At 36.0% G+C, this 8,252-nt stretch overlaps 1 protein-coding gene across 1 annotated transcript in view; it reads left to right on the forward strand.

The window, feature by feature from the left end:
* Positions 1-6,688: 6,688 nt before the first annotated feature.
* LOC121860639 (head-specific guanylate cyclase-like) overlaps positions 6,689-8,252 on the forward strand; it is a 48,202-nt gene continuing 46,638 nt past the window's right edge. Inside the window, 1 exon segment of the mRNA XM_042357907.1 lies at positions 6,689-8,252. This exon segment is cut by the window's right edge and continues 136 nt beyond it. The gene's annotated coding sequence lies outside the window, so the exon portion shown is untranslated.

Consider the following 8,252-nt stretch of genomic DNA (forward strand, 5'->3'; position numbering starts at 1 on the left):
CTAAAATATACACATCAACTCGGTGTGTTGGGGGGGGGAAGGGAAGGGAGGGGTAGGGGGGGAGACAAATTTTCTTACCACCTGGAAATGCAACGAAGTAAATTATTCAAGACAACATTGCAGAATCTAATTTCCTGCCACGACTCAACTTTTAACGGAGTCGCGGTGTTTTCCATCTCTTGTCTCATCACAACGTCTGAGGAAAATGACCGAATATCGAGAAAAATGACCGAATATCGAGAAAATAAACCGAATATCGAGAAACTATGAATATTGAGGAAATAACCAAATATCTAGAAAATTACCGAATATCGAGAAAATGAACCGAATATCGAGAAAATGACCGAATATCGAGAAACTATGAATATTGAGGAAATGACCGAATATCAAATAATACGAATATCAGAATCTACGAATATCAGTCAAATATCCAAGTCACCCATCAACCAACTCCCGTTTTCTTTACAGTCTTCCGATGCGAAAACCAAAATTATATAGTGAATTTTATATCCGTGTGAGATGGATGGTGGGGGATGAGATAGGTGTAAGAAGTGAGCGAGACGAGAGAGAGAGAGAGAGAGAGAGAGAGAGAGAGAGAGATCCAGTAGCTGCACACTAGACATTATATGAGAAAGATAGACAGATAGATAGATAGATAGATAGATAGATAGATAGATAGATAAAAGTTAAAATATCTAACTTAATTATGAACGAGTTGATCTTCATGTAATTACGTTATGAAATTTATTGTGTAATTAAGGTATTAATAACTGGTGGAGAGAAAATGTGTTTAATAATAACCACGACAACAACAACAACAACAACAACAACAACAACAACAACAACAACACCAACCACGACAACAACAACAACAACAACAATCACAATAGCAACCACAACAACAACCAAGACGACAACAACAAATAAAATAAACAGCAGCACAACCACAGCAACAAACTACTGAAAAACAATTCAACAACAACAACAATCACAATAGCAACCACAACAACAACCAAGACGACAACAACAACAACAACCACAGCAACAACCACGACAACAACCACGACAACAACCACGACAACACCAACTACAACAACAAAAACAACCACAACAATAACAACCACACGGAATAAAGGTGAGAGACAGAGAAAGAGAAAAGAATAGAGAACGAAACAACGAAAGAGAGAGAAAAACAACGAAAGAAAAGAGTGGAAAGAGAGACAGAAACAGAAAAAAAAGAGAATTAAAAACGAGAAAGAGAGACAAAGAGAAAAAAGGGAGAATAAGAGAAAAAATAAATAAAATGAACCAAAAACACAAGAATAAGTGACATACAGATAAACATACACAACTCTCTCTCTCTCTCTCGTGAAAGGAAGAAAAGAAAGTTAGCTCACTTCATTAATGAGGGTATTTTGACCTCTTGTCTATCAGAAGTGGTTGATAGATTTTCCTACGTGTAATTCATTAATCCTTGAATATTATGATGATGATGATGATGATGATGATGATGATGATGATGATGATGATGATGATGATGATGATGATGATGATGAAGATGATGATGAAGAGGAGGAAGAGGAGGAGGAGGTACAGGAGGACGATAATAATAATAATAATAATAATAATAATAATAATAATAATAAATTCCTCTTCTTCTTCCTTCTATTACCCTCATCTGTCACCTCTCCCTTCCCCCTCCTCCACCTCTACCCACCCTCCCTCCTCCCTATCCCCCTCCCTCCTCCTCCCCACTCCCCCTCTCCTCCCCGTCTTCCCCAGGACCACCGCCTCACACGACTGGTCCACACTCCGCCAAGAAGCAGGTCATAGTGCAGCGTGAATATATACTGTAGTAGTTACCTTCAGTGTCTCGTTATGTGACAGAATTCATGGCCTCTCTCTCTCTCTCTCTGTCTCTCTCTTTGTACCTCTGTCTCTATCTCTCGTCTCTCTTCTTTACCCAACCACCGTCCCTCTCCTCTGTACCCTCTTCTCCCCTTCCCCTCCCTCCCTCTCTCTCATTAGTAAGGAAGGAAGGCAATCACCCCACCCACCCCCACCCTATACCCCCCACCACACCCACCTCTTACACACCACTCCCCACACCACTCCACCCCACCCCCCCCCACTCTATACCTCTCTGTCTCCACACCACCCCACTTACCCCCCACTCCACCCCATTCCCCACACCACCCCACACCACTCCACACCACCTGCCCTACCCCACACGTCTTCCAACATCCCTCCTGCCTATAGCTGCCCCGGGGCGTTGGTTGTGATAGGAGATAAGAGGCTAGGAGGACAGATAAATGAATTAGTAGATAGATAGATAGATGGATAGATGGATAGATAGATAAGAAGAGGAGGAGGAGAGGGGGATGAGGTGGTGGGAAGGAGGAGGCGGTAATGGGAGGATGGTGGAAAAGAGGAGCACAGGAGTAGGCGGAAGAGGAGGTTAAGGAAGTGAGGCGTGAAGATAAGGGAGAGAAGGAAGAAGAGGAGGAGGAGGTAAATGAAGTGAGGCGTGAAGATAAGGGGGATGAGGAAGAGGAAAACTAAAAAAGAAAAGTGCGAGAAAGAGAAGAAAAAAAGAGATAGGGGGAAATCTGGGGAAGGAAGTCGTAATAGTGACAGAAGGAAGAAGGGAAGAAGGAAGAAAGGAAGTAGTAAAAGGAGGAATAATACGAAAAGAAGAGGAGGAGCAGCAATAATAATAATAATAATAATAATAATAATAATAATAATAATAATAATAATAATAATAAGATGAAGAAGAAGACCAAGAAACAAAGAAGAAAAAGAACAACAATAACAACAACAGCAACAATAACAACAACAACAACAACAACAACAACAACAACAACAACAACAATAATAATAATAATAATAATAATAATAATAATAATAATAATAATAATAATAATAATAATAAGAATAAAAATAAGAAGAATAAGAAGAAGATCGACTACCACGTTAGGGAAAGGTCTGGTCCAGAATTAATGTCCAAGAGAGAGAGAAGAGAATGAGAAAAAAAATTATTCCTCCCATCCCCCAAAAAAACTATTGACCAGAAACTTACATCAAGAAAAACATGACAGCAATTTATTTATTTTTATTACCTATCTCTACTTCTATTATTTATTGTGTTCGTCTATATTTACGTATTTATTTACTTTTTTGTTATTGTTTGTTTACTTCAATGTTTTATATTTTTTTGGGTGTTGGTGTTTACATCATCAGCCAACTCTCTCTCTCTCTCTCTCTCTCTCTCTCTCTCTCTCTCTCTCTCTCCCACACACCATCACCAACACCAGGTTCCTCCCCCACAGTTTGCAACATACAGCAACTTTCAATAAGAAATGGAATCTTTGCAATATTCCCGACGCCACAGAGTATTGCACGAAGGTAAATTAATTTATACCTCTCCGTCCGTCAATCTGTCCACCCCTCAATTTGTACGCCCGTCTATCCGTCTGTCCGTCCATCCGTCTAACCTAATTCTGACAGCAGGACTACAACAGAAAATATCCATTGTAATACTCGGAAATTTGTAAAGAATTATTGTTCGCATCTATGAGTTCCTAAGAGGATTTTGAACCTATTTTGATTAATTTTAATACACACACACACACATACACACAGGTAAAATGTAATAACACCTCAGGTAATACCACAATGTGATTAAAAATCTCTCCTTGATGAGCTTAAAGGTAAAATGAAAATTTAGAAAATGCGAGGAATAATAATAATAATAATAATAATAATAATAATAATAATAATAATAATAATAATAATAATAATAATAATAATAACAAAAATAATAATGATAATAATAATAATAATAATAATAATAATAATAATAATAATAATAATAATAATAATAATAATAAAAATAATAATAATAATAATAATAATAATAATAAAAGTAATAATAATAATAATAATAATAATAATAATAATAATAATAATGGCAATGCTCCTCATGAAGTCATCACTATACCCTTTTAACACCACCAATAAACCCCATTTTCCTCGATACACCATAATACAGATACTACTGTGTATATTTCTCTGCATAATAATTAACGAACTTACTAACACACACAGTCATTATAACGAAGGAATAAAAGAAAGTTTGTGTTTATATTAAGAGCACTTACCGAGAGCAGCTCATGATGACGTCACAGCCTCGGCTCCTCATGATGACGTCACAGCCTCGTCTCCTCTCTTTACTGTTCCTGTAACCCAAAAATTAACACTAATTATATACGATATTACTTAGTATATTTAGGTTAATATTATTGATGGTAAGTATAGGTATTTGTGGTAATAAACAATTAAAATAACTTTACCGTGTACGGGGAGGTTGCCAGCGATCACTTGAGTGGCGGGAGTTTGTTTTTCCTCCTTTAAATATTTGTTAAGTCTTTTCAACCTCCGAATTGTTTCTCATAACCTGCTGTAAAATTTACGCTTACATAACAGATTATTATATTATCAAACACTCACTAGTTCTTTTGCTAAGTAATTTTAGCGGAAATTAGTGCGGGCGGCTGACACAAACATGGCGCCCGGCGAGCGCCCGCCACCCGGTCATACACTTAACCATTTTAATAAATTAATTATTCTATTACTACTTTCCACTTTACACAGCTATAAAATATATAAAACGGAATTATATAAATATAAAATACTTGTTTCACCTCAAATATCCCTTACAAACGGATATTTAATTAAAATAATCACGTAAAATCCATAACGGTGCATCTTTTGAAACTGATAAGGGACCGCGATGATAAAGTTATCTGCTGGCGACCGAGTGAAACACTGTAACATCTATTAATGTAACTGAAATATGTTTTATATGGGTTTATATATCTATGTATAATATATTATAATATTAATAATAGGAGTAATAAAATAATACAAATAAGAATAAATATTCATGATAAAATAATAATAATAATAATAATAATAATAATAATAATAATAATAACAATAATAATAATAATAACAATAATAATAATGAAAATAACAATAACAATAACAATAATAATAATAATAATAACAATAATAATAATAACAATAATAATAATAATAATAATAACAATAATAATAATAATAATAACAATAATAATAATAATAATAATAATAATAATAATAATAATAACAATAATAATAATAACAATAATAATAATAATAATAATAACAATAATAATAATAATAATAACAATAATAATAATAATAATAACAATAATAATAATAATAATAACAATAATAATAATAATAATAACAATAACAATAATAATAATAACAATAATAATAATAATAATAATAATAATAATAATAATAATAATAATAATAACAATAACAATAATAATAATAACAATAATAATAATAATAATAATAATAATAATAACAATAATAATAATAACAATAACAATAACAATAATAATGACCAACGTGCACAAAATCAGCTGATCCATGTAAACAACAACATCAACCCACGTGTCCTCAGTCAGCTGTTCCATGTAAACAGTAACACTAACCTGCCCGAGGAATTAACTTGACTCTTCATCTGTCAGATCATAAATAATTCAAAGAAGAGAGGGAAGAGAAGGAGAGAAGATAGGGGAGGAGGAGAGAGACAGGAGAGAAAAGTGGGGGAGATGAGAGAGGAAGGAGGAAAAAGAGGGGAGTCGAGGAGAAAGGAGTGGGGAAAAGGGGAGAAAGGAAGGAGGCAAGAGAGGGGAAGAGGGAAGAGATGGAAGATAGAAGAGGAGAAAAGGAGGAGAGAAGGATAGAGGAAGAAGAGAAGAGAGGGGAAAAGAGGAGAGAGGAAGGACAAAAGAGTGGGGAGAAGAAGAGAGAGAGAGAGAGAGGAGACAAGAAAGAAGAAGAGGGGAAACTGAAAATACCTAAGGAAAAAGGTAGGGGAAGATACGAAGAGGAGAAAGGGTACGCAGAGAAAGGGAAGAGAGAAGGAGAGAGAGGGAGAGAGAGACAGACAGGAGATAAAGTGAGAGAAGGAGAAAGAGAGGATACGAATAAGAGAACGGGAAAAGGTAAGTTAAGAGAAGGAATTAGAGGGAAAGGGAAAAAGAATAGGAAGTGGAGGAAAGACAGGGAAGGAGAGAGAGAGAGAGAGAGAGAGAGAGAGAGAGAGAGAGAGAGAGGGGTAAGATAAGGAATAAAGAGAGTAAATAAAAGAAAGAAAATGAGAGAGAAGGAATAAATAGAGAAAGAAAACAGAAGAGGAAAGAGAGAGAAATAAAGGAGATAAAAAGAGAGAGAGAGAGAGATAAAATAAGGGGATAAAGGAAGAGGGAGAGGAGAGGGTGAGAGAAAAACTTTGTCTCAGTGAGGTATTAAGTGAGAGAGAAGTTAATACAGTGAAGAGAAAAGACTGCTAATGAGAGGCCCTATTAAACGAGGGGTCAGGAAGAGTACAATAACAGAGAGAGAGAGAGAGATAGAGAGAGAGAAGAGAGAGAAGAGAGAGAAGAGAGAGAAGAGAGAGAGAAAATGAAGATGTATAATACCCAAACTGAAAGATGAGATGAGGAGAAATGAGGAGAGGTGAGGGGAGGGAATGAGGCAGGCAAGGTGAGGTGAGGGAGTGAGGGTTCAGGGGGGTAGTGAGGGAGGGAGAGGAGGAGGCGATTTCCCCTCAGTGTAGCTCGGGTCTCCGGGCAGTGAGGACGTAGGGGTGTTACGCTCCAACCCCTCGACTCTCCCTTTCATCGCACCGCTAAAACCAGCTCACCAATCAACTAAAAACCGCCGACCTATTGCAAATTTTTCCCGGACGATACAGAAAAGGTTTTTAAATTAGTGTTTTGAAAGAGTTTACGTTTTATAAAGCCCATTTCGAGGTTGTTGTTTTTTTCTCAGACAATATACCTTTTTAACTAACTCACCTAAGTAATTCAAAGTAACGTCTTGTTTACGAGGCAATTACACAGACGAATCAACTTGTTTATTCTACGATCCAATCATCTAATTCCTCAACCAATCGTGATTCAACTGCCGAGGGTCGTTATATATCTCCTCAACGACCCAATTCCACTTCGGTAACCACTTCTCCTCCAATCGTCTTCAAACTGTCGTCAATTAGCTCCTCTTCAAACTGCTCGGCTGTATTGCCTCACCCCAACAACACTGAGAGAGTTCAACCACGTCTACATAATCAACCAACCAACCAACCAAACCAACCACTCAACCAACCAGCCGACTAAGCAATAACCAGCCAATCAACCAATCAACTAACCAATCACTCGACTAACCACTAACCAGTCAACCAACCAAACCAACCTGCCGACTAACCACTAACCAACCACTCAACCAACCAACCACTCAACCAACCAATCAACCAACCACAAGAACCGGTTCGTTTCTCCCCTTTAAACCACAAACCTCTTGGAGTATTTATAGAAGTCACACATAGGAAAACACTAACTCCACTTAACATGCTAATATCACTGTACTTATTTTCTTAACAAATTCCTACATAAGTATAAAGTTTCCTTATTTCCTCTGTTTGTTTTTATTACCGGGAAACTTATTTAAAAAATTTTTCCCTTCTTTCCCTTCTAGATGTGAGAAAAATTGTGGTTAAGAGTTGTAGAAATTGTGGTTAAGAGTTGTAGAAATTGTGGTTAAAACCGATGACAAAAAATAATGTCAAAAACTCATGGTAGTGTGTAAACCAAAAACAGTGTTGCCACATCATCCCATTACAAGAGACCCCGAAAAATATTGCCAGAAAAGTCAAACTCTTAAAAAAAAAAAAAAACTATAAACTCTGAGGGATTTTCGTGTTACAGTTGAGGAAAAGTTTGAGGTGAATGAGCGTGACCAGAGTGTACCGCTCACACCATTATCAACTTGTTTATTTGTTGACCTCAAACTCCGTCGTGGGTGAAGTGAGTACGTCAGTGAATCTTTATATAGAAAAAACAAAAACTATAAATCTCAAATCATCTGGGAAAATTTTAATTGACTCAAAAAAAAGGACAAAAAAAAACAAGAATCTTAGTTAATTGACATAGATTTTTACATCTTCTCCGTCACGGGTGAAGTAATTAAGTCAATAACTCTATGTAAAAATATGTAAATTAACCCTCATACAACATCGGTTTGGAAATTCTTTGATCATAAACTCTGGGAAAAAAAAAGTGAACTTGGGAAAAAATTAATAAAATTGAGACAACTCCTTCACGGATGACATCAATAAATAAACAAAACTC

This window comes from Homarus americanus, unplaced genomic scaffold (assembly GCF_018991925.1).
Source record: "Homarus americanus isolate GMGI-L3 unplaced genomic scaffold, GMGI_Hamer_2.0 scaffold11150, whole genome shotgun sequence".
In the NCBI taxonomy this organism is placed as follows: Eukaryota; Metazoa; Arthropoda; class Malacostraca; order Decapoda; family Nephropidae; genus Homarus; species Homarus americanus.